General features: G+C 39.9%; 1 protein-coding gene across 4 annotated transcripts in view; it reads left to right on the forward strand.

Moving 5' to 3' along the window:
* The window catches only part of ACVR1 (activin A receptor type 1), a 132,407-nt gene that overhangs the window by 10,193 nt on the left and 105,490 nt on the right, over positions 1-16,724 (forward strand). Inside the window, exon 1 of one of the 4 annotated variants that reach the window (XM_081582938.1) lies at positions 13,692-13,942. The exons of the other annotated variants lie outside the window; for them this stretch is intronic. The gene's annotated coding sequence lies outside the window, so the exon portion shown is untranslated. Of the gene's footprint in view, positions 1-13,691; positions 13,943-16,724 lie in introns of those variants that run through there. 4 annotated transcript variants of the gene reach the window in all.

The raw sequence follows: 16,724 nt of genomic DNA on the forward strand, positions 1-16,724 counted from the left end.
TTTTTTTGGGTCAAGTGCACTCTGTCTTGCAAATAAACCAAATGTTTATCCTAACAAAGGAGTACAATAACAGTCTTCAGCTTTTGGATATGGGAACTGGTGAACATCTCCTCATAGAATCAAAGGAAGGTATACTTTTTGATTAGTGACACCTTTAACTTACGTTTATGCCTTTTTGCTAAGCCTATTTAGCGGAAAAGAATTCAAGCAATGATTTTTTTTTTTAATTGTATCACAGATGCCCTGAGATTGGGGGAAAAAGTCGAAAGAGAAAATGGTTCAGTTTGGAATTTATTCCTGCCTTTATCCAGTTTAGAATGGAATGTCCTTTTCAAATTCAGATGAGTTTTTTCCCCTTATTTTGGCTTGTTTGTTTAGGATTCCCTCCAACTCATTGTTACTTAATCAGCTACATCCACCTCAGCTACTCTCCTTCAACCCTGGTTCCGGGTTCCCTTTTAATCCTTAAAAGTTCTATTGTTCTAGGACATTCTAAGCCTAGGTGGAGGGATCTTTTTCAGGTGTGGGTATTGAACATGGAAATCTTCCAGGAGAGCATTTCTTTTGTTCTCAGATTTTTGTCTTGGATATTTCAGTCTCCATTTTGGGCCATCTTACTCTTTATTTATTTATTTTTTCTCAAATTGGAGTTTTATTTCTAATACACACATAGATTTATTTCATTACATATACATGTTAATATGAGTTCTTACAAATTTTTTTCTGGTGTCCCACCAGAACCTCAATAATTTATTTTTCTTCCCTGCCAATCTGGTGGTTAAAACTGTGTTTCCACCGCAAGGGGCACAGGTTCAATCCTGGGTCCTGGTCAGGAAACTAAAGATCCCACATGCTTCGTGGAGCAGCGCCACCCCCCACCCCCCCAATCATTTTTATTCATTACAGTATTTTATGTTTTAGAAACAAATTTTGTGTTATGTTACATGTGCTCAAGGCAAGACTTGAAGTATGAGAAGGACATATAGTGAAAGGTAACTTGTTCTTCAGCCTTCTGCTTTCCCTTTCTGGAGAAAAACCGTGATTAAAACTAATTGTGTATCCTTCCAGTGATAGTCTCTACATTTACAAACTGATGTGTTTTTCTTATATCTTAAGTGTATCATATTGTGCACATTTCAATTCTATACCTGACTTTTTTTTTTTAACTTACCTTGGAAATGTTTTGCTATCAGTACCATCCAGTTTCCTCATTCTTTTGAAAGGTATTTCATTGTGTGGATGTATCATAATGTATTCAGCCAGTCTTTCACTTGTTATTTTAGGTAACATTATGTGTTACAATGTTGCAGTGACTATCTTTACATTTACTACTATATCTACATATCGATTTATATATAGATGGATATGTAGATCTGAAACCGTGTAACTCAGATCCATCTGTCTATCTCTTGTATGTGCTGTGTGTGTGTTGTGCTAAGTTGCTTCGGTCGTGTCCGATTCTTTGTGCCCCTATGGACTGTACCCCACCAGGCTCCTCTCTCTGTGGCATTCTCCAGGCAAGAATACTGGAATGGATTGCCATGCCCTCCTCCAGGGGATCTTCCCCACCCATGGATCGAACCCATGTCGTGTATGTCTCCTGCTTTGACAGGTGGGTTCTTTACCTCTAGAGCAACCTGGGAAGCCCCATCTCCTGTATATCTGGGGGTCAATATCTAGAATTGGAGTTGCTGAATTAAAGGATATTTACATTTGAATTTACAGTATAGGTTGAAGCACAATGGCATGGTGGAAATGAGAAAGTAACCCATAAGACTCAAGCACTAGTCTGTTCTCTGGTGTAAACCAGTGATGTGGCTCCCAAAAGTCACTATATCAACCTTTTTCTTTGTGGCACTTTTCTTTCCTTATCTGTCAGGAAGGGCACAGACTCAGCTATCCTGAAGTTTAATTATTTGTTGATTCTCTTCAGTTGTCTTCTGTTTTGGCTGTTCCAGTAAAGGGAGCCTGATGACTTTTTCCCCCTATATAATTTTGAGTCTGTGAAGAATCCTGGGCTTTGGGAGCTTTACTAACCACAGCTTTACTTTGATTGTTTTAAAGCACTGTGTCTGGTTTGTGCTTTATGTTAAAAGCAGAGGTTATGTGGTTGGTTGTCTCTCTCTCTTTCTCTCTGAAATACGGTGAGTGATAAGTAGGCCTTTAGTGACAAAGAAACTCATACAGTCAGCTTTTTATTATTGATCAAGAGTAGAGCCAATGGATTTTTAGACTTAGGGAAAAATGTTTTATTTCTGTAATAGCATTTTTAAAAAAAGCAATGGGTCTATGATAGACAATCTTTAAGAAACAGAAAAATTTTATGGAAAAATTTTATGGACCAGAGCAGGCTGCTTTAACTCTTTCAAAGTATTTTATAGTATGAAGAAGGTAAAAGAGGGGATTGTTTAAAATTTTGAGATATTTAGCTGGTATAGTTTAATAAGATGATTGGATTTCTTGGTGGTGACCAAATTAGATGTACTTACAAATTCAAAACCAAGTAAATAAAATGTAATATAAAATTCATGTTTATTCCCTGTACTTCAGTTTTTCTTTGGAATTGGATTCCCTAAAATTAAGCAACATGCTTGGATTATTTCACTTGAAAGACTTGGAAATTTGGGCTGCTAATATAAATGTAATTATTCTGGAAAAGATTTTGAGCCCCTGGTTACTCATCAAAAAAAAAAATCACTAAAGCTCTTTGATTATACAAATTTATTCAAGTCTCTGTAAAATAGTAAAAAAAAAAAAAAAAAAGAACCTAAATGTTCTACAGTAACCTATAAAAGTTAGGTATATATGCACAAAAACTATATATGTGTATATGCATTCACACACATTATGAATAATATGGAGATTATGTATAATCACGAAATATTAGATGAATTTGTAGGGGCAGATCTCACCTTAAAAGCTACCCTCTCAAAGAGACTTTTCTTGGCTATTCCATGTAGTTAGTGCTTCCTTTTCTGTATCTTACATGTACTACTATATATATAATACATGTATATATACATATACATATGTATGTATGCATATATAATGAACAGCATATATATCATGTGTATATAATCAGTATATCTGGTTAAATACCAACAGCAGTAACTGTGTCTGTCTGGTAATCCCTGTTTGCATGTATCCTGTCCCTAGTACAGTATATCGCCTTATCCATTGTAGGCATGAAGAAAATTTTGGAATAAATAGATTGCCCATGGAGGTTATACAAAACAACATTGAGTAGAAAAAGCAGGACACTATAAAACAATGTAATTCCATACACACAAATTATGTACAATTCCATAAACATAAAGCATAGTACAATTCAGGTTTGTAGTTGTACACTATATGGACATAGAAAAAAAAGACTAGTAGGAAATAAACTGGAATGTTAAGAATTATTATCTCTGGGCTGTGTGGGTTGTGCATAATTTTGAAGAGGAAATTTTTAGATACAGATGGGTAAAGTAAATATTGGAAGATTTTGCACCTCGATAATGTATTTTACCCTTTGCGTGTTAAAGGTGGTCACCTTAGCTAAAATGATGTATTACAATACTGTGGCCTTTTCTCCTCTTGAGTAAAATGTACTCTATCTCAGTAGTGTGACAGCTTTTATATCTACTTTAGAATTAAATTATGATCTGAGAGCTGCAGTTTTAAGTAACTGGTTTTAATTTCACATCAGTTGAAGTAAAAGGGTAGTGAAAGTATATTAGATCTGGTACAAGTGTCTAATTATAATTATTGACACATTTTCAAATGCTCTGTTAAGTGTGGCACACTGCCCATGATTTTGACAGCTGTGACTACATTAAACCTGCTGGAGTAATCTTTTCACAAAGGTTTGTTTAAACTTAGAATTGTCAAAAGGATTCTCCATAAAGTGGATGAATGCACATGTAGAGGTGGTGTTTCATTTCCAGTGGTGCCTAGTGATTTTAGTCTGTTAAATGTTAATCAGAAGATTATCTGGATTTTGTTTCAAGAAAATTGGGAATTTTATTGTTTTGTATCCTATAACAAATAGGTGATGATAATCCGTTGTGATTTGACTCTGCAATGATAGCATAAATTCTTCTTGTTTCTCCTGCTGAAGATCCTCAACCACAAGACCTGAAGCCTAAAATTTGATTCTGCTAACAACCTCTTTTTTAAAAAGTCTTCCCTGGACCAAGATCATGCATCTCTTTTATTGTGTAGCCACTCTTTCCTTCTACATAGATTTGTTGACTAGCTACTTTGTGCCAGGCGCTGAGCGTGTAGAGACAGACAGGCTGTTAGAGAGCTCAGCTTGGGAGAGACAGAAAAATGGTCAAGCTACAACAGTGTAGCACCGGAACGGAGCTGTAAGCATAAAGTTGGGATGGGTGGTTCTGTTTGAAAGGGCAGCATCTTCTCAGGACAGTGATGTTCTCAAGGATCTTAAAAGATGGATGGGAAGGCATCAGGTGGGAAAAGGGCTTTTGAGGCACAGAGGCTTGTAGGAAGAACAACATCCTCTAGAACTGAGAGTGACCAGAGCCCTACTGCTTAAGTGTGGCCCTTGGATTAGCAGTTCAGTTTAGTTCAGTCGTTTCTGACTCTTTGCGACTGCATGGACTGCAGCATGCCAGGCTTCCCTGTCCATCACCAACTCCCGGAGCTTGCTCAAGCTCATGTCCAACGAGTCGGATTAGTAGTAGTGGCATCATTTGGGAGTTAGCATCACTAAAATTGCAGTCTCAGGCCCACCCTAGTACGACTGAATCAGAATCAGCATTGCAGCACTATCTCCAGGTGATTTGAATGCTTCTAAAAATTTGTAAAACAATGGAACACAGAAAGGGATAAAAGATGGGAGAGCTAGAAAGGGAGACAGACTTTTTTTTTTTTTTTAACGTTTTGACTGAACCTTGCGGCATGTGAGATCTTAGTTCCCCGACCAGGGATCAAACCTATGCCTTTTGCAGTGTAAGTGGAGAGTCTCAATCATGGGACCATCAAGGAAGTCCCTTGGGCTGTTTTTTTTTTTTCCTAAACAGGAGGTTGATCATGAAAGGAGTGACATCATGAGATTTACTTTTTCCCAGAATTGCCTGGAAGTACAAGTGAGGCAACATTTAACAAAAAGTTTCTTGAATCCTCAGTCATACAGTGCTCCCCAACAAAGGCTCTCATATGAGCTTGAGAAATGCAGGATATGTCCTTCTGTCAGACAGTGTAAGTGACTAGAGTATGTTGGAAGTTTTGGGAAGCTGGCAATGAGGAAAACCATTAACCTAATCATCTATCCTGGGATATCCCTGGGGTCTTTCCAGCTTATTCCACAGTGGAACCCTTTATGGCTGCACAGCTGTTCACACCCCAGGGAGAGGGGATAGTATCGTGCTGAACACATTTTGGGAAAGACTAGCACTCATTCCCAAATTTCAGACACTGCCTCATCTGATGAGTAGGGTCCCCCACTGTCCTTACTTGCCTGTGATGAAGAGCTATGCCAGGATCTTCAGTGCTAGAGCCCTGGACAAACCAGGGTGAGTTGAGCACCCTTCCTATCTGTTTACCATACCTTTGACTAACTCATTTTCTTTAAATGGTCTCAAGCCTTTTCCCTTAAATACTTGTCTCGCAAGCTCATTCTAATAGAGTCATCCCCAAATTCGTCTGCACATTGGAATTTCCAAACCTGATGCTCCAACTCCCCCCAGGTTGTGATTTAATTGGTCTGGGATGTACCCAGAATTTTTAAAGGTTCCTCACATTATTCTAATGAGCATGATCATTTGTTCAAAACAACTATACTTGTGGAAATGTGATCTTGATATGCACCTTAAGAATTTGCTATGTAATAGGAGAAACATTAACTGTTGGAAAGCGACAAAATGAAGAGCCATGGAGCATCATGTTGGGGGGACCACCAGTCAAACATGTCCCACTTTGCGGAACACTTACGTGGAGCCAGAGGGAACAGCAGTCTGGTTGAGAAATGGCGACAGATGTGGCTGGAGAGGATGGTGGTGATTTCAGGGCAGCTGAGGTGGTCGAGTCACTGATCTGATCCTGGTGAGGTAGGAGGAGAGTCTCAGGTCACAGCAGGAGTGGATAGATGGTGAAAGCGGAGCAGAATGGGGGGGGCCTGGGGAGTGCTGGACGGGGCCAGGCTCAACTTGACTAGTCCTGCCTGAGGTTCTCTGGGACATCCAGGGGGAGTTGTCAGAAGAAGAGCCTTCATAGCTCAGGAGAAAAGGCTGAGCTGGATTCCAGTGAGAGCCTGTCTAGGTCCAGGCATGAAGTTCAAGGTGGGGAAGGAACCTGCCTAGGGAGAAGGGCTGAGAGGCTGATCAGCCACAGGTCCATGGGATGTGTGCAGGGAGAGGGACCCTGAGTCTGGAAAGCAGAGGAGTGGGTGGGATGCCCAGGGGAGTGTCTTTTTCACCCACCTGGAGGAAGGGAAGGGTAGTCCTGTGACCCAAACAGATGAAGGTTCTCCAGGGCAGTTTGTTTTGGTAATTTAGGGTAGTAATTTAGGTTCGTCCTGTTTGTGTAAGCTTAGCATGAGGGAGGAAATGAGATTAGAGGGGTTGAGAGGGAGGAGACTTGCTCATGCAAATGACTCTAGAAGTTCTAACTGCAGAAGCAGTCTGGCATAGTATGGGGCCTTAGGGAGTAAATCTGGGTTTGTTTGAGGACTAGTCATCTCTGTGGTTACTCATGGAAGTTATTTCAACAAGGAATAACGATTACAAGGAGTATTCAGCTATTCACAGAAAAATTGCCAGAGCTCTCTGGGGCCCCATAAGACTGCTTTACTTTCAAGTCATAGCCACACATCTTTTCTTCCCCTTTTCTTACTGTTTGCTGGACACAACAATGCCAAATTCTGAATTTATATGTTTATAAATGTCATTTTTTTTTAATGGCAGTGATAAGGCAGCATGTGATTAAATACTCAACCATTGGGCCTATGTAGCATTCATTTGTGGAGGGCTTTGCAGTTTACCAAAATACCACCACATCTTACATGAGCCTTTAGATAACCTTTGTACAGAAGGCATGGCCAAAATTAATATATTCTATTTTACAGGGGGGAAAAAAAAATCCTGAAGTTTAAATATGTTGAAGAAGACTTGTCCATGATTAAAGATGGATCCAGGATGGGGTCCTGGTCTTCTGGTGCAACACTTCTTCCATTATATTTGGGGAGGGATGAGGGTGGAGCGTGTGTCCTTTTTGAAAAAAAAATTAGTTTGTAACTTCCCTGAGGATAGAGACCTTGTGTTTACTGTTGAAGTTGTTTACTGACTCCTCCATGACTCCTCCACTTGCCGCTATGTAGGGACCTTGGGAGGTGGTGGTGGTGGACAGAAATACCCTTTGCCCCAAGCAGCCCACTTTCAAGGGCCTTCACGTTGGTCTTAATACTACTTTTGAATGACAGAGCCCAGAAATACACCAACAGGATTGAAAGAAGGCTTCCTGGATCATACAACTTTGAACTTTTGTCTCATTACTGGACCATGTAATTATCTTGAGACCAGCCCAATAATATTGCTTGGCATGTTTTGTAAATATTTAAAACATACACAGTTTTTGTCACCAAGTTTTGGCATTTCTTTATATAATACCAGAAGGCATCACAGTGGAAGAGGCCCAAACCTCTCTGGACTTCAGAGGGGCCCTCTGTGTGTGAGACACTTTGATGAGCTGAGTGGAGGGATGTGGAGATGAATCAACCCCTGTCACAAAGCCTGCAGCTTTACTGAAAGCTGATCTTGTTTTGTAGCTCCTACAGGTCACACAGTGGGCACTCAATAAATACTTGTTATTTTGAATCAAGGGAGATATTATTTTGTGTTACGCATTGTCTATTTTATCACAATGGACCACTGTCAAATTTTTTTTTTTTTAATTATCTTTCCCATGAGTCATTAAAGATCTAGTGTTAGGATTTGGGGAAGGGGAATGATGAAAGAGAGTAAAGAAATGGAATCAGCAGTTTTTAGGACAAGAGAGGAGAGGCTTTGAATAAGTGGTGAAAAGTTGAAAGCAGGGAGTTGCTCAGGGGAAATGGAAAGACATGGAAGCTGTTTTAAAAGAGCACATTGAAGGGAGATGAGGATGAGACAGGAGTCATTCGAATCTGATGACGTCTTCAAGGGGAAAACTGAAGGCCTTTTTCAACCTTAATTATAGCCACAGGACAAAAGTATATTAGAGCACTTTTTTTCCCCTGCCTCTACGAAGAGCAAGTAGCGGATAACCTCTTTTCTAGAGTCATGTCTAAAAAAATCTGCTCTTAAGATGACTTTTTTTTAGGGTGTCATGGCTTGAGGAAAAAATATAAAAATTTGACTCCCTTGTGTGTATTTACATTAACTTTTCAGGCTACTGGTTTATTACGAAGCAAGGAACTTTTTAGTCATTGAGGAGATTTCAGTGGATGAGTTAATGTTTGGTCATCAGAAAATGTATCATTAGAGCTTGTTTCTCTTGAGAGGAGAAAAAGGCAAAATATGAGTCAGACGGAGCACCAAGTCATTCCTCTCACTTAATTCAGCCACTTTCCTGCTGAAGGACCATCACCTCACAAGGATAATTCAGACAGTAATGACCACCGGTGGATTTTACAGTTTATAAAAGCCTTTCCCCCAAGACCACCCACAATTCTGCTCTGATTCCTGTATTAAAAGTTGGCATTTCTGCTGAGGGAGGCTTGAGTGAGTTGTGTTTGTAGGGAGGATGCTTCAATCAATTGATAACCTGGAATTGCCATCTGCAAGTCTGAATGAGATGTTTTATTTGGTGAGGGGTGCACCCGTTGTTCATTGGCGTTTATGAGAAATATTAAAAGGTAGTAAATGAACCCGTGACATTGGGGAGTGTGAAATTTCTTTCACAGATAAACACTCGGCTGTGTGTTCTGTGTTTGCCAGTTCTATTCGTTCTCTTCCTCTCTCTCTGCTCTTGACCCTAGAGTAATTTCTATGTTGTGTTCCTTTTTGCTGGTGACTGAGATAATCACCAAAGCTTTGTGCAAATGTCTAACTAACTAGACATATGTCCATGGGAAATGGATGTGAAATGTTGGAAGTAAAAAATGCTTCCATTGTCTTTTTCTTAAACTCTTTTATGGTGTATTTGATTCATGCTTTTATCTGTGTATTTTTTTTTTTTTTTTGTGGAATACCGACTGCGTGATACGCCTTGTGCTGATATGTGTTGGTAACACAGAGACCAAAGGTGCTATTCCTGGCCTCAGGAGAATTCACAGCTTAGTAAGGGAGACACGTAAGTCAGCGGTTCAAGTACAGGCTGGCAGGTGCTCTCTGTCACAGGGGCGGGCAGAAGATGCAGTGAGTCCAGAGGAGGAACACCTAACCAGCTTTGGGAGGAGGAGTGTAGAGAAGGTTCCAACTCAAAGGAGGTTATTAAGTACACACTTTAAGTAGAGGGGCTTCCTTGGTGGTTCAGTGGTAAAGAATCCACCCGCCAATGCAGGAGTCACGGGTTTGGTCCCTGATTCGGGAAGATCCCACCTGCCATGGAGCAACTAAGCCCATGGGCCACAACTCTGGAGCCTGTTCTCTAGAGCCCAGGAGCCAGAACTACTGAAGCCCACATACCCCAGAACCTGTGCTCGAGAACAAGAGAAGCCGTCACAATAAGAAACACGCCCATAATAACTAGAGAAAAGCCTGCATGGCAATGAAGACCCAGCACAGCCAAAATAAATAAATAATGTGAAAAAAAAAGACTAATTACCAAAGCATTAAAAAAAAAAAAAGAATAAGTGGAACCAAGCCTAACAATGTAGGGGCAGAAATATTCTAGTGTAGGGAACATGTAGTCTAAAGGTAGAAGGCATGAGGAGAGTGTGGTACATGCTGGGAGCAGCAGGTAATTGAGTTTAACCATAGCTTAGGGTACATGTGGGAATTGATACGACATAAAGCTGGAGAGGTGGTTGAAAGCTACATTGTGAGGATTCCTTATTCTCTGCTGGACAATTCAGATCCTCCTTCCAAACTATGCTATTAGGGAATTTTATATAGGAAAGGATCTGATCACATTTGGATTTTGGAACAATCACTGATAGCAGTTCTGAGGATGATTTTTAAAAATATTATCTGTCTATGCTATGGAGTGAATTGTATTTCCCCCAGATTCATATGTTGAAGCTCTAACTCACATATGTGATGGCATATGAAGATGGGGTGTTTGGGGGATGATGTTGTTGTTCAGTCGCTAAGTTGTGTCCGACTCTTTGTGACCCCATGGACTGCAGCACATCAGGCCTCCCTGTTCCCCACTATCTCCTGGAATTTGCCCGAGTTCATGTCCATTGAATCAGTGATGCCATCCAATCATCTCATCCTCTGGTACCCTCTTCTCCTTTTGCCTTCAATGTTTTCCAGCATTAGGGTCTTTTCCAATGAGTCAGCTCTTTACATCAGGTGGCCTAACTATTGGAGCTCCAGCTGCCGCATCAATCCTTCCAATAAGTATTCAGGGTTGATTTTCCTTAAGATTGACTGGTTTGATTTCCTTGCTGTCCAAGGGACTCTCAAGAGTCTTCTCCAGCACCACAATTTGAAAGTATTAATTGTTTGGCACTTGGTGGGCTGCAGTCCATGGGGTTGCAAAGATTTGGACGTGACTGAGTGACTAAGCACAGCACAGCACAACCTTTTGTGTAATCCAACTCTTAAATCCATACATGACTGCTGGATGATAATTAGGGTTAAATAAGATTATGAAGGTGGGGCCTTCCTGATGGAATAAGTGCCCTTGTAAGAAGCCACATCAGAGAACTTGCTGTCTCTTTGCCATAAGAGGACACAGCAAGAAGGAAATCACCTACAAGCAAGAAATAGAGTCCTCCTCAGGAACTGAATTGGCCAGCACCTTGATCTGGCACCTTGATCTTGGACTTTCCAGCCTCCAGAATTGTGAGAAAATAAATTACCATTGTCTAAACCACCCAACATATGGTATTTTATTGTGACATTCTGAGCAGACTAATACAGTCTATTTTATGTATTTGAGTAATTGTGAAACTAGGAACAGGAAGGATATTATGATAATTCAAGTAAGTAGCATTCATTTGGCTTAGTCTGTTTTGAAAAATATTTTAATGTGGAAACTATTCATGTTGACTTAAATCTAGTTTTGAGATGTTATTGTTTAAAACATCACTTCTGTGATAAGTCTTCTGGGAGAACTTTCTTAAACATCTCAACATACTACCTTTTATTACAGCAATCCACTCATGCCTTGAATTTTTTAATTTTGTTTTAATTTTTAAAATTTTGTCTTTGGTTTTGCATATTGGTACAGCCCAATTTGTTGGTGGTGGTCAGTCACTAAGTTGTGTCTGACACCTTGGGACCCCATGGACTGCAGCACCCAGGCACCTCTATCCTCCACTCTCTCCCAGAGTTTGCTCAGATTCATATCCATGGAGTCAGTTATCAGTACTTAATGCCTGAAGGTTAAGTCTGTTGGACAGTCCTCCTCTGCTTCATTGAATTTTGATACCATGACGTTTAGACTCTTTCAAAGGAATCTTGATGTTTGTATGGTTTTAGGAATTGCATGCAAGTGATAAATTTATTGGGAATTAATATCGTTTAGATCATGGAACTATGGCAGACTGTAATATTTGTTGTAAAATTGGTACCTATCTTGGGTATGTTTGCATAACTATTTAAAAGAGCATAATTTTAAATACTTTTGTTTGTACATGTGCAGATGAGTCTTAACAATGTTATCCAGCACTTAGCCCTGTGCCAGATATTTTCAGGTTGAGTTTAGTCTCCTTTCCCAAGGTCTTGCTCTTTATTTTTTTCTCTGCTCTTTCTCCTCAAACTCCTCCAATTCATCCTCTTTTGTTGGCTTTTTCCCCTGAGCATAGAAATGGGCTTACATCTTTCCTGTCATTAAACAAAATATTTTGAACCCTATGACTTTCATAAGCCATTTCCTGAGGAAGCATTTCAAAAAATGAGTCTACTCATTCTACTCATTTCATTGCTGCTGCTCCTTCAGCCTTTGGTCATCTTCTCTGAAACATAATGCTGTCTTTCCCTCTATTCTTCGGAAGTTGCTGCCATTGGTTACATGTTTCTGAAGTGATGTGTATTCATCACTTCCTCAGTGGCCTCTTCTTAGTGGTAGAGTCACAAGCTTATGAGGAGTTCTTTAGTCCGACCATCCAGAGTCAGCGATGCTCTGAATTGTACCCTCTGAGTGAACCCCCAGGCTTCGCTAAAGTTCTGCAGAGTTGTGGGACGCAGTTTCTACCATGAGCTCCCTCTACCTTTGGACAGCCCTGACTGTCAGAAGGTTGGGTTTTTTGGTCTACAGTATGTGCAGCGTCTGTTTATCCTTGGTCAGAGCTGTTCTTTTTTCAGCTATAAGGAATAGAGTACAATATCATATTTACATGATCAGACCTATTTCATTCATCCTGATATTCTTTTATCTGAGCAGAATCTCTCCAGGGCTTTTCAGTGGTCACTGCCATCCCACTGCCTTGTTGCTCATGCTTCTGGTTGATTGAAAGTCTTTGAAAATTGGTATTTAGAACTGATTGCAATATTCTTGTGTGGATTTTTCTCTCCTTTCGTTTTTTTTGACTGCCATGCCTGTACATATGGAAACTGCTGTATTTCAGAGAGCCACATTGTCGTACTTACTGAGTTAATTACCCATGGAAATCTCAATTTCTGCTGCCATGGCCTGTTTTCCTCACACTTCTTGTCTACCTGTGTCTTTGTCTTTTATTTCCTTTGCTACATATAGGACCTTAAATTTACCTTGATTAATTTCCAGTTTGTCAGGTCTCATTGCATAGCACTAACCTGTTGAATCTGTGGGATTCCATTTCTATCACTTTGGGAAGAGATGACTTCTACTGCACTCTTTGAATGCAGTAACTCACAGATATATCTGCTTATCTTTTTGTCCATTGTCTTTTTTTGTTTGTTTTAAAGATTCATTTTTGGCTGTGCTGAGTCTTGATTGCTGTGTGTGGGCTTTCTCTAGTGTCAGCGAGCAGGGACTGCTCTTACTTGTAGTATGCGGGCTTCTCACTGTGGTGGCTTCTCGTGTTGTGCAGCACAGGCTCTAGGGCGTGTGGGCTTCAGTAATTGTGGCACATGGGCTCTGTAGTTGTGGCTTTCAGGCTCTACAGCACAGGCTTAATAGTTTTGGAGCACGGGCTTAGTTGCTCGTTGGTGTGTGGTATCTTCCTGCACCAGAGATGAAGCTCATGTCCCCTGAATTGGCAGACAGATTTTTAACCACTAGACTACCAGGGAAGCCCTCTTTTTGTTCATCTTGACCACAGATATTTCATAGGAGACTTTGTCAGATGCTCTTCTAAAATATGTTTCCTTGTGCTTCTAATTTTGGAGTCATATTGGAAAACAAAGTTAGGTTCATCTTGCATAACTTGCTCTTAGAATTGAGATCCCCAGGGATTATCTCTTGCTAAGTGTTTGAAATCCATTGACAAATTTGCCTGGGACTTTGGTCTGTGTATGTTGACATTGACATTTTCCCCTCATTTTAATTTTTCCATAGCATCTACTGATCACTTAATCCTTTCTGACTTGGTTTTTGCTGACTTCCTCCACCCCATCCCCCACCCCCCACCGCCTAGTTTTGGAATTTTCTGAGATAGCTTGTTTCTCTTTTTTCAGTTTCCATCCTTTAAGGTGATGGATACTTGCATTGTCCAGAAGGCGGTCACTAGCCACAGTCAAAGCAGAGATTTTATTGACTCTAAGGAAACTACTGACTTCAAGTGGAAAGCCCGAGCAGGAAATGCTGACACATGGAGTAGAAGGTTAAGGTTGACTGTTCCGGGGATCGAGAAGGGCACGCTCGAAAGAAGTATCACCATATAACCAGATGGACGTGTATGTTGCTGTTGCCAGGTTATATGTGTATGGTATGTTCATGGCCCAACTGGTACAATGAGTCATTTTGCAAATAAACATTAATAAACTTATGTGTAGAGTATTTTAAAAATAAAACCCTATGTGTAGTGTGCCAAGAGATAATAAATTTTGGAAGCAAAATAAGTCCCTAAATTGGCTGTTTTGACATGTGTTCTGCATGGTACTGCTAACCTTGCTAGGTTATTCAGATACTGTACAGTAATGTTTCCTGCCATTAGTCAGTGTCGGAATGTTTTCTGTATGCTTCAGTTGTTGTAAATAACTATTAAACATTCTTAATTATTAAACGAGTTTTAAAAGATGTCAATAGTAAATAGTGAAGAATGTTGGTAATAAAATTTTTAAAGTGGTTTTTTTTTTTTATGTCGACCATTTTTAAAGTTTTTCTTGAATTTGTTGTGGTATTATTTCTGTTTTGTGTTTTGATTTTTTGACCCTGAGGCATGTGGGATCTTAAATACCTGACGAGGAATTAAACCTGCACCCTTCAAACTGGGAGGTGAAGTCTTAACCACTGGACTGCCAGGGAAGCCCCAGAATGTTGGCAGAATATTTTTTTAAATGATTTGTGATTTCAAGAATTCTCAGGAATTCTTTTTTTCATTCCTACATCCCAATGATTGATGTTTGTAGGGGATTTGGAAACAATAGGCCATAGTGCTTATCCCAAGAAGTATTTGTATTTATTATATGATAAGTATAGAAATTGAGCTTATGTGTTTGGAAACTGTTAGGGCACTTTGACATTGCTGTAATTTAACATGTGATCTGTGGACCCAACTCACTGGACAGGGTGTTTTGTAGAATTATTCATTGATTATGGATGATAAATTTAGTTGGATGATCACTGGTCTAGGTGAGAAATAGTGAAGGCTTGAACTAGGGTTGGAGTTATGAGGAGTTGGTTGCAATCAGGATATATTTTGAAGATAGAGCCAATGGATTTTGCTACTGAATTAGATGTCAGATTATTCTAGGTGATCTTCATCTCTCAAGAATTTCATTTGTAAAATGGGATAATTATGAGATCTACACTTAAGATTATTGTATGTATGTCAAGTGTTTCTCTGAACGTGATAGAGCTCCTGTCTGTGCGCTGCTGCTAACATAGCTTCCTAATCCAGTCATATAATTCCCTTGACCTTCCGCCTGTCAGCTGCTTCCCATGGTATATAGAAGAAATTCTAAACTGTTTAGATTGACTTTAAGATGTGTGGCATCTTCCTTAAGATTCTTTTCCATGGTTATCTTCAACCACATCCTCTTATTCTCTTGACTATACTGTTCAATCAATCTGTTGCTGCGTGGTAAACCATCTCAAAGGTAGAGGCATAAAACAAAAGCCATTTTACTCTACTCACAGTTTAGCAAAGTAGGGATTTGGAAGGTGCACAGCAAGGATACCTTGTCTCTGTTTCACAGTGTCTGGGAACTCAGCTGGGAATGCTTGAAGGTTGGGGGCTGGAATCGTCTGGAGGCTCATTCCATCACACGTCTGGCTTGTAATGCTGGCTGTTGGCTGGAACACCTACATGTGGTCTCTCTATATGGGCTATTTTGAGCTTCCTTAGAGCATGGCGGCTGGGTTCCAAGAGCAAGTGTTGCAGGAGACAGAAAATGGAAGCTGCCGGTTTCTTAAAACTTGGTCCTGGAAACTTTTAGTGTAGTCTGTTGGTCAAGCCATCACAGAACCCAGATTCAAGGGCAGGGGAAAGGGGAGACAGATCACATCTCTCTCTCTCTTTTTTTTTTTTAGTTGAAGTATAGTTGATTTACAATGCTGTGTCAGTTTCAGGTATATAGCAAAGTGATTCAGTTTATATATATATATATATATATTCCTATTCAGATTCTTTTCCATTATAGGTAATTGCAAGGTATTGAATATAGTTCCCTGTATTATACAGTGGACTTCCCAGGTAGCTCAGTGGTAAAGAAATCTGCCTGCCAAGCAGGAGATGCAGGAGACTTGGGTTCAGTACCTGGGTTGGGAAGATCCCCTGGAGAAGAAAATGGCATCCCACTCCAGTATTCTTGCCTGGAAAATCCTGTGGTCAGAGGAGCTTGGTGGGCTACAGTCCACAGGGTTGCAAAGAGTTGAACGTGACTGAGCACGCACACACTATACAGTAGGTCTTTGTTGTTTGTTTATTTTATATATAGTAGTGTGTATCTGTTAATCCCAAACTTCTAATTTATCCTACCCCCACTTTCCCATTTGGTAACTGTAAGTTTGTTTTCTATGACTGTGAGTCTGTTTCTGTTTTATAAATAAGTTGGTTTGCATCATTTTTTAGATATCACACATAAGTGATATCTAAAGGAATATGGTATATATGATGTTTGTCTTTTACTGACTTACTTCACTTAGTATGATAATTCTAGGTCCATGCTTGATGCTGCAAATGGCATTATTTCATTTTTTTTTAGGGCTGAGTAATAGTCAATTGTGTGTGTGAGTGTACGTGTGTGTTCACATGTGCACAAGTGTGTATGTTTATATGCTACATCTTTATCCATTCATCTGTCAGTGGACACATAGGTTGCTTCTAGTCTTGGCTATTGTAAATAATGCTGCTTTGAACATCAGGGTGCGTGTATCTTTTCAAATTAGAGTTTTCTTCTTTTCTGAATATATGCCCAAGAGTAGGTTGCTGGATCATTTGGTAACTACTTTTAACTTTTTAAGGAACCTCCATACTGTCCTCCATAGTGGCTCTACCAATTTACACTTCCACTAACCATGTAGGAGGGCTTTCTTTTCTCTACATC

This window comes from Giraffa tippelskirchi, chromosome 3, assembly GCF_054371585.1.
Source record: "Giraffa tippelskirchi isolate mGirTip1 chromosome 3, T2T-mGirTip1v1.2.pri, whole genome shotgun sequence".
Taxonomy (NCBI): domain Eukaryota; kingdom Metazoa; phylum Chordata; class Mammalia; order Artiodactyla; family Giraffidae; genus Giraffa; species Giraffa tippelskirchi.